Raw genomic sequence first — 14215 nt, forward strand, 5'->3', positions numbered from 1 at the left:
CATCTATTATTTGCTAAATTAAAGCAATGATTTACTGAATATTTTTGCAGCCCAGGTAAACAGAGTGTCCTAAAGATGATCAAATGAACGTAGTTTAATAAAAAAAAAACCCTTCTCTGTAAATGCCAAGTGGCCTTACACAAAACATTCTGCCATATCCTTCCTCTGCACATGAATCTATCATCACAAAAGACACCTCCTCTCATCATACCTGTACAAGCATGGCCATGGGGAGAATCAGTTTTTTAGCAGTTCTGGATAGGGCAAAATCATGCTCGAAATAATGCCTTTTAGCCTGTAGAGAGCCAATGCAGGTCCAAGACTGCTTATTCTGTGCACTATTTGGAAGAGGTGCCATGTAGTAAATGACCTCCTGAATTCTGCACTAATTCTCAGATATGCCTGCAATTTAATTCTTTCAGAATTGCTGTCCAAGTAGCCTAAGTGAAAGACCATCATGGCATGAATTGCAGAAATTGTAAGATCTGCTCATAAAGAAAATTAGCTTAATCTTTGGGATGTGTGTGAAAATGTGGAAAAAAACCCAAAACAGATAATGCCATAGCTGTATTTTCCTTTCCAAACTGCATCTGTGGGTACTGTTCCACCTCAAAGACTTGTTTCCAAGCTTCCCTCTGAAGTGACCAATCAATTTTTCCTATCTTTATTAGCTACTTTCCTTTGCAAATTTCACCCACTTACTTTTCCAGACTGAGTAACAGTCAGCTAAGTTTTGTTTACTCTTTCCTCTTTCTAACATTCTTGTGTCTACAGAAGACGGCTAGATCAGATACTGTAGAGCAGCTGTTTTCACCAGGTTTTTTTCTTTTTGGTGTTTATCATCAGAGGTTAAATCTTTTTCCAGTGAAGCTGTAGATGGTGGCATATCAGATTTCTCCTTCTGGAGAATTGCCTTGATGACTTTGCCTTTCCACATAAAGTCCATGGACTTGTGGTGCTTTTTTGGCGACAGATTGAAAGCTGCTGTTTTAGAAATGCTGCTTTAACTTGCAAGGTCATTTAATGACCCACAGAGAGAGGTCACACTGGAATTGTCTGCAGTCCCTTTCTCAAGTTGCTGATGATCAGTGTCTCTTTTCTTGGAGCCGTTCATGAAGGTGCTCCTTGTTTCTCTTTTTGCACTCCACCTGGAAGAAAAGAAATCCCTGTGATTGGATGTGAAGATCTGTTTGTCTGGACATTTATTTCCTTAGGTCTGAAACGAAGTTTGTTAGATATGTGTTGACAGGAGTTGGTCTGGGAATATGCTGTAATGACTGAAGAGCATTTTCTACTTGGTGTTTAGCTTGGACAAAGGCCTGCTGAACACTGCCAGTCCCATGAGTCGATTCTTACAATCGCTCATCCCTAAATATTCCTGCTGCTGTTATAAGATAATTCCAGATTTTCAGCTGCAGACCTGGCATGCTGATTGCTTGGCTCATGCTAACTGTAATTGGCCAAATTTTCCTTTCTGAGGAAGAGCTTAACAGAGGATGGCATTTGTTCTGGCAAAGTAGAGAGAGCTGAAAGTCTGCAATGTCTGATCTTTTAAATGGAATTAATAGGCACCTGTATATTTCAGTTATCTGGTCAGCCAGTCAGAAGGTGCTCCTGGATGTAGCACAGGAAGTAATCTCAGACAAATCACACCTCTAACATTTACTGGCTCATTGTCATTACCTACTAGAAACATGCTGAAATAAAATGAGGTGAGGAGGTGAGGCAGGTGAGAAGCATCCAGGAGCATGAATGCTGCTAACCTCAAGCTATACTAAAGGCACATGTTAAGCCATGTTAAAGATTGAATTAGGCTCTACGAAAAAGTTGGCACCTGTTTGTTAAAGCACAGGATACTGGCTGCTACATCTCATATTAGAAAGAGAATATGAATATGAGTAAGATAAGATCACTTATTTCACTGTTAAGTTATAAATACAGTAGGTTAGCTTTGGACCAGCATATTTTGTAGTTATATACATGAAGATAGATTGATAAGCATAGGCTCTCTCCATCACCAAATGTAGCTTTTCATTATTTTGATTTTATTCTGTACTCACAATAAATTCAATTGTTGAACAGTCTTTTCTGCACAAACAGGTTTTTTTCTATTTTAGCTTTCAGATCATCAGTAGCTACAATGGAAATATACTGCATATATGATGGCTTTACGGTTCTAACATCATATTTCCTCTGGAGACTAATGCCCTCAGATTTTTTGTGATACTTGAAGCTCTTGTATTACAAATATGCTTGGACGAAAAAATATTAGTAAAGGAAAAAGTATTACTGCAATCAAGTGATGAAAGAAGCCCCAAATATACCCACAGCACTCATCTATTACTCAGGCCTCTATTGTCCAAAAGCAGACACCTCTTATTTTCCTAATAAGACCAAGAATGAGACACTGAGTGCTACACTGAATTGCTGCAAGTAGGAATCCTGAGGCACTTACAGCATAAAAAAGACAGATTCCACAATTCAAACACAGGTCTCTGTGTTTTAGAACTCATCAAGTCATTATCTCACAGTATTTATTACATGATGCAATGTTGTGTGATCTGTATGCTTATAGGGCACAAAGCAGTCCTATGCAGAAAGACATTGTTTTTCCCAGAAACAGCAGAGTTGATAATTTGATCTGCTCCTCAGATATCTGAACTTTCCCTGTCTGACCTATTTTGGCTAAAATATGTATGTGTATGCCATGCAGCACATGCCAAGTGGCTGAGACATCTAGATCTCTATTTCCTACTGCACACTGATGATTTGTGCTAGTTTATTTAGTTCTGACTTGTCCTGAGCAAGACAGACGTGCAGTGTGAGGATAAATCAGCTTCAAAGAGGGAACAATGAGTTCAAGGCATCACACCATGTATGCATGTCATAAAATGAATTTGCTGCATGCAAAATTAATTCGGGGCCTGACTGCAAATGCACAGGTTATAAGCATAGCCTGTAGAAATATGGGAAGTAGACCAAATGCATCCTACACATGTGGAAAACACAGGCTATGAGTTGTAGACACTGTTTTAGGATATTCATTGACTGTTTGACTTGAAATTTTGGCTGCTGAATTAGATAAAATAATAAGCAGAGAATCCTGACTTTTTCTTGTCCCAAATTACACATTCATTCAAAAATTCATAATTTGAAGATAACTCTGTTGTCTATGCCTGGTATTATCTACCTTTCACAAACATCACAACACCGAGCCTGACAGAGTTCAAGAAGAGTTTGGACAATGCTTTCAGGCACATGGGAATGGTTCTGTGCAGGGCCAGGAGCTGGACTCAGTGATCCTTGTGGGTCCCTTCCAACTCAGCTTATTTTGTGATTCTTTAAGGAGAGAAAGAAGTTGCAATCTTACTTTTTGAGGCAGTGTGATGTTTCGCACAGCTGGCTGACTTTACTGGCTCTGTTAGGGGATGAAAAGACCCTAATAGTTCATTTTGTTCCAGCCCTTAGCTCTTAGCACAAGTTTCATGCTCTTTTTATGTCTTATGGCTATCTGATTACAAGAAGGAGGATTAGTAGTTTGTTTCCCGCACACATCTTGGGATTTTTTTCTCCATGAACTACCCATGGAGCTTTACCATCTCTCCCGTGTATTCTCACGCTTTAGTTTTAAACCTGTGAATCTGAACCTGAATACTTCTAGCTCATGTGATCTCTTCCAATCCTGGGAAAACGTATAGCGAAATTGCTCTCTCAATTCACTCCCTCTGTATTGTGCAGCCATTAACAACAGGGCTGTAGGTCTGCCAATGCTAGATGGCAATCCCATAAATCCTAAATCCTTTCCAGCCCTCTCAGCTGGCATTTTTTATTATTCTACTTGGCCTTTAGCTAGCCTCTGGCTGGTTAAATAGCTTGCAACCACCTGCCAGCCCAACTCCCAAACAGTTTGTTCTCGCATTTGGATGGGAGAGAGGATTGAAAGACAGAAGCTGTAAAGCTTGTGGATTGTGATGAAGGCAGGAAAAAAAAATACCAATTACTGTCAGAGGCAAGAGAGACTCAGCTTGGGGAAATGAACTTAATTTATTGCCAAATAATATAAATATTTAATTGCTGATTTGGGTATGGGAAACAAAAAAAGACATAAATTTTAGAACATTTAGGCAAAATGCACTCCGTCTTTCCCAGGCACAGCTTCCCGTAAGACACCACTCCTCCCTGCCTTCCTATCACCACAGGTTGCATTCAGTAGTGTCTTCAGCCAGACAAAAAGCGATGCAGGGTGCAAGTTGTGGTCTATATGTGGAGGTTTCTGTTTGAAATTCCTTCCTTCTGTCCCATTTCCTCTGGGACTCTTCTGGGCTACCATCCTCTGGGGACATCCACTCCGTCATGCAGCCCCTCATCTTTCTGCTGCCTCTGTTGTGTCACTCTGATTCTGTTCTCCTCTCCCTGTTTGCTTCTTCTCTTCACCTTCCCTTCTCCTCTCTTTCTCATATTTTGCCCATTCTTGAATGTGTTTTTCCTGGGCCACAACAAGCTTGTCTGATGGGCTCTCTTTTGTCCTGTGGTGGGTCTCTTAGAACTACCTATGTACAATGTGGACCATCCCCTGGTCTCTTTTCACAAGGCAACGCTGCAGGCCCTCCTCTACCAAAACCTCAACTCTGACCCCAGAACACAAGCCACAAGACACCTTCTAGACACCCAGATAGCTGAAGAAGCATTCAAGGTTTTTCATGTGGAAGTATGGAAGGAATATTCTGACAGAGAGGGTTTTAGTCATAGGAGGAGGAATGTGCACGGATTTAAGACCTTCAAGCACAGATGTGGAAAGGGATCAAGCATATTCAGCATCTTGTGCCTTTCAGCACAGCCTGGTCATCAGCCTGTCCTGTGGAAGTGGAGGCAGTTTTGTTGCTTTCCACTGCACTCCCATGAAGGCATTGTCCCCTCGGATGTTCTAGAAACCAGCATGGTCTGGTTTGCAGGTCTCAGAGTATCCCATGGTATGTATTTGTTAATTTTCACAGAGGAAAAAGATACACAGGTATGTGTAAAATACAGATATATGCATATTTTTATATAAAGATAAGATTCAATATGGAATCTGAAAAACAGTGTGCCATAATGACCCATGGTATAGTCACAAACTGGGACACTGGGAAGAGATATGAGATGAAACTATTGTAGCTTTTGCATTACTTTTCATATTTAATGGTTAGATAAACACTTTAGAATAAATATTCAATTCAAATTAAACTCAGTAACAACACAGTCTCATTTTAAAGACGTAGAGAATTTCTGACATTTGGAGTAAATATTACAGAATTCAAACACAGACTTGATGTCTCCATTTAAAGAACTGCTCCTCCAAACCCATTTGTTTTTAATCATCCCACACTGAAATCTACAATTAATAGCAGAGATGTTGGATTTTTTTAGTACTTGGTTTTATAGGCAATATTGCTTTTATTCTCTGGAACCTCGTGCCCAGATTTTTAAAGTAAGTTGTGTAATACATAATTTGCCATTTTTCTGTCAAGGACAGATGATTTGATAATGACAAGTTATCTTTTGAAATAAAATAAATTGCTGCTGTTTTGTCAAACTGCAAAAATGTCTAGGTTATGTTTGAGAATGACGTTTTAACAACTAATTTGATTTCTATACTCACTGAAATCCAGTCTACACTTTAATGTCAATTTTTTGCATCATTCTATTTTAAGTACCAAATATTTATTTTCTTCCTGTCATAAATTCAAGCCTCACCATTTCCATCTGGACAACTAGCAGAAGTGTAAGCTACATGTGGAATGGTATGAGAAAGAAGTGTCTCTCCTTCAGCCTGTGTAAATCCTCACTGGCAAGAAGGTAACTGAGGGAGCTTTCCAATCTCTCAGTAAAGGTCTGCAGTTAAAGAAAGTCTTATCTCAGTTTCTAATGAGGTTTTCAGTTCTATAAAGAACTGGGATGAATCCTCATATATTTATTTTTCATATCTCTGACTGAATAGAAAAGCACCCTCAGGTAACATTGATACAACCTTCACTAAATTTTATATAATATGTCCATGAACCAAGATTCTGGGACCACAGAGTCTGAATTTAGTTCAATCTGGAAGATGTTAATATATTAAAAACCTCATATTTTTGGTATTGTTTTGCAAAAGTTAGGGTAAAATCACAAATTAATTTACTTAGTAGTCATAAAGTCAATCACAAATTTTATTTTACTTATTTGTTGCTACCTTCTATAGACATTTTGTGGGTCAGTGGGGAGTAGAGAAGTAGAAACCTAACTGAGGCTTTTGTACTTCAGTGTAGTGAGTGATTGACATGTCCATGGGAATTCAGACAGGGCAGAGTTGAGAATAATCAGGTTTTACAGAAATACTTCTCCATAGGGACAGGCAACTTGAATTATCCCTGTATAATTTGAAGCTGATGAGCAATCAGTTGATCTTTATTTCACAAAAGTTTTTTTTCACAAACTTGTACACTTTCAAGTTTTTGTGCTCTCTTCTCTTTCATCATTGCACAGTTCACATTGCAGAGCTGTGAGTTTGTGGTTAGGATTACCTGTGCAATGGACCAGGGGGATTGGATCCTGATTAAACTACTCATGTGCAAGCTCGGCAGTGATCATGGAAAGCCAAGACTGCCCAGCTGGGACCTGAACTGGTTTACTCAGGGATAACAGGGTTTTAGGGTTAGGCATAGGAGGGGCAATTTCCTATCTGCAAAGGTAAGTCCAGCAGTAAAGCTCAGAATTTTAGCCCATCATTAGCAGATGTCTTGAGTAATCATCTTTGTCTATGTCTATGTAGACATGTATTTATATAGATTTTAAAGAGGTGTTCTTTGTTTTGTTAGGAAGGAAGGGTTTAATTCCTAGAGTGCATTGTGGGTAGTTCATCTACGGTTAACACAGGATCACTAGCATTTCATTTGTGTGCATGGAAACCGTATAATTGCGGAAAGTTAAAATGCAAACACAGACAATTGTGTCACACAAATACTTTAACTGCAGGAAAGCATTTTAACAGGGCACAGATTCTACATGCTGTTGAAAGCAAATCCAGCAGCCTTAGAATCAGTAGAAAATAGCATCATTAACAAGCAAATTTCTGGCAGAATAATTCAGTTAAGCAGTTGATTAAATGCAGTATTCATGGGATAATATTCCTTTACTGGTAAATTGAGTAACTCACCATAAATTGCAGGACTGTAAAACAACTTAATGATTTTATGAATGCTTTATGTGTCATAAGCTTTATGTGTCATAAGAAGAAAAAACACTTTCAGACAATGATGATTATTCATCTTGTCTCAGCTCTATTCAGATCACGTGTAGAGATGTCACTTATTTGTTAAAAACCTATGAATTGTTGTTTGGAAAAAAGGTTTCTGTGATGTGGTTACTGCTGGTAACCAAGCCCTGAGCACCTTTTAAGGCCCTAAGAACTACCTGAGAGTGCTCACAGTCCCAAGCAAATGTGTTCAGAGAAATTTAACCGCAGATAAAAGAGGATTAGCCCAATCCTGTTGATTTGTTTTTGAAACAGACCGAGAGATTGGGCAAATGCTATGGTAGGGATAAAGCACGTTGATCAGACTCCATCTAAGAGGCTATTAATATATTTTCATAACCAGGAAAAATCTATAAATAGGAAGAGTGAAATTAAAAGGTAATGCCAAGACTAGAGAAAAAGAACTTATTAAAACTAAAAAAGAACAAGTACTATTACAAATGAGGAACAGAAAAAGAAGCAATAGTTAGGGACAATGTAGTGTTCCTACTAAAGGTATCAGATTTTCAGCACGTTTCTGTTATAGAAAGTAAAACAGAGCATTCCAAACTAAATAGTGCACAAAAGAAAATAATGTCATTATGCTGTCATTCAGGAGGAAAGTAGTTTAGAAAACTTTCTTATAATAAAGAGAAAGACATCCCTCAGAGGTGCAATAAAACTACGTGTACAGCATTTTGTAAGAGACCAAAAAACTAAAGAACTTTGCAAGGAGAGAAAAAAACAAACAGGAAAGTGAGTTGACTGAAAAAAAACTGAGACGGGAAGCCACAGTTGGCAATGATAGCCATAAAAAGAGATTAAAAAGTGGAGGTGACACAAGAAGGAATCTTTCTAGGAACTGTATCTTTATCTGAAAGGCTGAACAAGCCATAATTTAGGACTCAAACAGGAGGTTAAATAATCAGAATTTGAAATATTGTTTTGCTGCATTTCCTATGAAGGATTAAAGTCTTTAAGCAGGATCCATGCTTACCGCAGAAAAAATACTGAAGACAACAAAACTATGAAAACTGCATTTTATAGTTTCCCTGCAGAGATGTATGTTAACTCTAAGTGCCAAGCATCTCTAATACGATGGGTCTGGTTGCCACTTTGCTCCCCCCACTACATTTTAGTGCTTAATTGCATAATAGGATATTATTTCATCATGTATGTAAGGGGGAAGCATTTACCTTGGGATCTGCCTTTCTCAAGTGGTTGTCACTCCTTGTCTCTAATACCATCACAGACAAGGCAATGGACTTTAACTTTTTCCCAGAGCAACATGTTCCTTATATAGTGTTCCTACTTCTGCCTTGCACATATTTCTTTTATTCCCTGCTTTATTTCCACAAAACAATACAGACGTGATTGTGAAGTTCTGCAGAAAGTAAGTTTAAAAGAGCTTTTAGTTTTGCAGTCGACAAAAATGGCTAGTTTCTATGTGAGCTTTGGGTGTCTTAATGTCTGTCTAATTTGAATGTTGATGTCTTTTGCTTTATTGTAGCAATCCTTGATCATGACTTAATTTCCAGTTTCAGGAAAATCTGAGAGGTAGGGTTTCACATGAATAATATCTGAGGTGAAATTGAAAAATTAATTCAAGATCTTATTCTTTCAGATGAATGTTTGGATTTCCACTTCCAATAAACTAAATAGCTGAAGGATATATTTAATTCTGAACATATTTTAGAAATTATTTTATTTGAATTTCTTTTACTAGCAAAATAAACAAAAGCAGCCCTCCATCTGCATGCAATCCCTAAGGGATTTATCAGCAGAAAGCTTTTGATGGAACTCCATCTTGAGAACATTATATAGAAAAAAAAAGTCTAGATCAGACCAGCAAAGCTCATCAAGAAGCCAAGTAGAGTTTTGCTGGACCTTTGCTGTCCCTGTTCCCCAAATGCTCCCTTTCCTGCCTGGACGTGTGATTCTCTGAGGCTGCAGCAGATTTCCAGCTGGACAAGTCACCTGGACACACCCAGTAATTTTCAATGCATATCCCTTCAGACAATATGTGTCACTAACTGCCTTCCCACCTCAATAAGCTATTCTGTCCTTTGCTCAGGCTTTTCTTTTTCTACTCAGTGCTGCTTGTATAATGAGATGGACCACAGCAAACCACATCTCCCTGCTTCATTAATCTCAGTTTGGGAGGGGCTGAGATTAAATGAAAAAATACCACAGATGACAATCTGTGAGTTTTGCTGTGCATTTCAAATTTTCCTTTAATTAATTTCTAAAAAACATTAAATTAATAGAAAATGAAATGGCCTGAAAAGAGGAAGTTTCTTTTCTATATGACTGCTACTCAACTCTAGTTTTGAATTTCGTAGTAAGCGTACTTCCTGTCTTTGCTCACAGATTGAGCCTTAAAGTTTAAACCTATTTTGTACTCTCTAGTTACACTTTCTCTGTTATATTTGGGGATGTTATGTTGTTGCTTGAAGCCATCATTCAGGTTCTCTAACCATCTTTGTAAGATGAGGAGTGATTGTTCCACAGCTAATCACCACAGTGAGAAATAAATATATAAAGTAATTCAATCTACTGTTCTATCTTCTTTTCAGAACTAAAAGAAAACATGTGGGGAGGTGCTGATCTCCTCTCTCTGTCAGCCAGGAAGAGAACACAATAAAATTGAATGAAATTGTGTTGGGGGATGTGAACGGCGATATTTTTTATGGTCTGAGATCACTCATCGCACAGTAGTGGTGGCTGTAGAGTCCTTATTTTCCAGCCTGAGCACTGAAAGAAGAGTCAGAAACCATTTTCTGAGGTTTCCAAGGTTGTTTATTCTTTCTTATCTAAGGAATTTTCTCTTTGACTTGCAGCGGTCCATCCTGCGAGTTATTTGAGGCACTCTGCCTGCCCTCCTGGGCAGGATTTATCTTTCATACTATAAATTACGTACACACTGTTTACAATTAATCTCCAATACATGACACCTACATTGCATTGTCCAGTTTTCCCCTAAACCAATCCAGAATTGACATCCTGACCCAAAAGATGGATGACATGAAGAAGAAGAAAGACATACCACGCCCTAATTCCTCCATTTTGTGTTCAGACTCCTAATACAAACAATTTTTAAAACTTCACTTTTCTAACTTTTAATGCTCTAATTTATACTCTAATTTTTTGCGACTTTGTAATTCTTCATCTAAAGATGGTAATTTCTCCCAGGGACTTAGATTGAACTCACAGGGGTTTTGGGCACCTTGCCAAGGCTTCTGAGCCCCCTGCCCAGGTTCCAGGGAAGCCAGGGGAATATCCTGGGTTCCCACAGGGAGAAGTTCAGATTAAGTATAAGGAAAAGGTTCTTCATTCAGAAGGTGGTCAGTCACTGAAACAGCCTCCCCAGGCAAGTGACCATGGTACCAATCCTGTCAGAGTTCAGGGTGTATCTGGATGATGCACTTAGTCATCTGGTTTAGTTCTGGGTAGTCCTGTGAGTAGCAGACCACTGGACTTAAGGACTCCTATGGGTCGCTTCCAACTTGGGATATTCTATGATTCTTGTAATTTCAAGATTTCTGAAGATTCTTGGCCCACAGATGAAATATAGAAGTCAGCATGTCTGATGCGGAAGAAAAAGCCAAACCAAACTATATAGTTCCTTCTCAAGTATTGAGCAAAACTATCTGAGAAAAGTTCTGTGCTAGTTCCACCACAAAGCAAACACCAGCCTCTGAGAAGCATATAGAAATGGCATGTGTGAACTTGCATGTTTGATTTACAGTAATTTCACGATTATAAGCCGCACCATTTTGACTAAAATTTTGGTCCGAACCCAAAGTGCGGCTTATAATCAGGTGCGGCTTATATATGGACAAAGAACGAAAAGTTGCTGTTTTAGTTTGGAGGACAGGTGTCTGCTGAGAAAGGTAGGAGTTTCTCTTTGAAATGGAGAATGTAAACCCCCTCCCTCCAAATTATTATAGTTTTGAAATCAAGGGGCTTTCAGGCAAAAATATGGGAATTAGGAATAACAGTTCTTTTCTAGGGAAATTAAAATAGAAATACAGTACTACAAAGAAACAAACTCCGAACCCTGACAAAGTCGGAGTACAACTTGACACCCCATCAGGCAGGGTGTTGGTAGCAGTCCCATTCCATGGTGGCTGCATCCTCCTGCAGTGACAGATGTGATTCAGTTGGAGCAGTGCTCCTGTACAAGGTGCAGTTTCCCTCCGGAGCTCCAGTGGTGATGTGGAGAAATCCGGTTTTCCTCTGGAGTCCAGTGGAGAAAGGGGCTCCCAACGTGTCCCAAAACCTCTGTTTTTATCTTGGTAAGAAATGTTGGGCTCTTCCCCCTGGTTGCAGCAACTTCCAATGGGATGCAGTAATTTTATCAGTCACAGAGTGGGACTCAATGGGCCATTAGCAGAAAATGACTCGCTGGAGGAAGGATGGGGTGTGAAAAGATAAAGAACAATGCCCCGCCTGGTTTCAATGGATGGCCCATTAGCAGAATATCTGCCGTTGAGATAAGGATCACTGCCCCCACCCTCAACAGATGGTGATAGAATAGATACCTTTTATCACACTCTGTATTGTAACGTGCGGCTTATAATCAGGTACGGCTTATGTATGGACAAAGAATGAAAAGTTGCTGACACCCAGAAGTGCGGCTTATACTCAGTGCGGCTTATAATCGCGAAATTACTGTTCAGCAGCTACTGGAAAACTTAATGATAAGTAAATTTCCTTGGTCACTCCAGCTGACCTTGCTTCTGGACATGAAGTAACTTCAGGCACCAGGGCCAGAAGAATCTCGTGTTCCTGCCAGTTGGGCAGGGACTTTTGGACTGGTTTCCTGAGCTGATATGCCTGTACTCTGCCTAAACTGTTATTCAGGAATTTCATTCCGGTTTGGTCTGCATTGTTATAATTTCAAGGCAAAGAGACAAGAGATGTCTTTTAGCTTTGGCCCTGCAACTCACCAGGTAGATTGTGGCAGACAGGAGAAAACCACTCTTACTCATACCTGAAACACTGAATCACCTAAGCTAAGCAGTTTGTTTCTGTGCTAACACTTAACAAGATTTCTTTGGAGAAAAAAGCAGGATAAACCTGCTAATTTGCTGTGGACTGATCTTGTTCTTGAGAAAATGAGAAAAGTATGATCATGAAGAGGAGAAAATCACTGGGGAGTAATTTCATTCTCTGCTTGAGAGCCTTTGATGACAGTGAGGGACAGGACTGAAAACAATTGGACATGATACAACATTCCCTGAACTTGTTAGATCCAAACCCTAAAAGATTTGCCAAGTTACTATGTTCGCTTGCTGCCACATTGGACCATAAGGATACTGTTGAAAAACTGTTGATCTTTTAAATGGTTTCTTCATGGTGTTTTTCATTGTTCTGGGGCAGCATGGGGAATATTTCCCTATTATCAAGCACTTTCTTCTTCTTCTTCTTCTTCTTCTTCTTCTCCTTCTTTTTCTTCTCCTCCTTCTCCTTCTCCTTCTCCTTCTCCTTCTCCTTCTCCTTCTCCTTCTCCTTCTCCTTCTCCTTCTCCTTCTCCTTCTCCTTCTCCTTCTCCTTCTCCTTCTCCTTCTCCTTCTCCTTCTCCTTCTCCTTCTCCTTCTCCTTCTCCTTCTCCTTCTCCTTCTCCTTCTCCTTCTCCTTCTCCTTCTCCTTCTCCTTCTCCTTCTCCTTCTTCTTCTCCTTCTCCTTCTCCTTCTCCTTCTCCTTCTCCTTCTCCTTCTCCTTCTCCTTCTCCTCCTTCTTCTCCTTCTCCTTCTCCTTCTCCTTCTCCTTCTCCTTCTCCTTCTCCTTCTCCTTCTCCTTCTCCTTCTCCTTCTCCTTCTCCTTCTCCTTCTCCTTCTCCTTCTCCTTCTCCTTCTCCTTCTCCTTCTCCTTCTCCTTCTCCTTCTCCTTCTCCTTCTCCTTCTCCTTCTCCTTCTCCTTCTCCTTCTCCTTCTCCTCCTTCTTCTTCTTCTCCTCCTCCTCCTTCTACTCCTCCTTCTACTCCTTCTTCTACTCCTCTCCTCCTCCTCCTGCTCCTACTCCTCCTCCTGCTCCTCCTCCTCCTCCTCCTCTTCTCTATTTTCCTCTGGTCTTATGGATTTTTCTTCTGAAAAACTAACTCAATTTGGGAAGTAATCTGTCCACAGTACTGTTTGCTGCAGGTTAAAAATTGATACAGTCATGCAGCAAATGAAACTGTACTATTATCTTCTCTCCATGAGAATGTCTTTTTCTCACTTTCTGAGAAAAAAAAAAAGGATCAAAAAAAATTTGCATCTGAAAAGGGCAAAAATAAATATAAGGAAATATGTACATGGTCTTTTTTCTCATCCTACACCTAACATTAGAAGACATGTTTTTCAATTTTCCAGTTGTATAGGCACATTTCTGTATAATTTTTGTCATAATGAAAGTGGAATCTTGCTTAGTTAAGCAGAAGCATGCACATATACACATGCATGAGATTGGTGGTTATTTTGCTTATAAGACATAATCTCCTTAAATCTTCCTCTCTTTCAAATTCTGGTTCTTCTCTTTTTCCCCTGTGTAAAGCATTTTATTCCTGCCAGAAATAAATCTGACTATGTCCAAATTTATATGAGTCAGAGCTTGGAAAATACACCAATAATTTTTCTGTGTCTCTTGAACAGTGTCCATATGTTACAAAGTGTTTAATAGGGTTCTGTACTTTTTTTAAATTTCACTTTTATTCCAGTTAAAAAAACACCAAAACAACCATTTTATGCATATAAAGAAGTTCATTTTTCCATTAGCCCAAAGCTAAACAGTTTTTTCTTGAAAATCCTAAAAGTAATTCTTGTCTTCTTCTGATAAACAATGGTATCTTCCCTTTGGCAAATAATGCCATAGAGATTTCCAGTATTTTGTGTAGCATAGAAAATAAACATGTTGACACATAAAAGCAAGTGTTTCTCTTATTTGATTTACTATTTTTTTTAAAAGTACAATAAAATGATG

This window comes from Catharus ustulatus, chromosome 2, assembly GCF_009819885.2.
Source record: "Catharus ustulatus isolate bCatUst1 chromosome 2, bCatUst1.pri.v2, whole genome shotgun sequence".
Taxonomy (NCBI): Eukaryota; Metazoa; Chordata; class Aves; order Passeriformes; family Turdidae; genus Catharus; species Catharus ustulatus.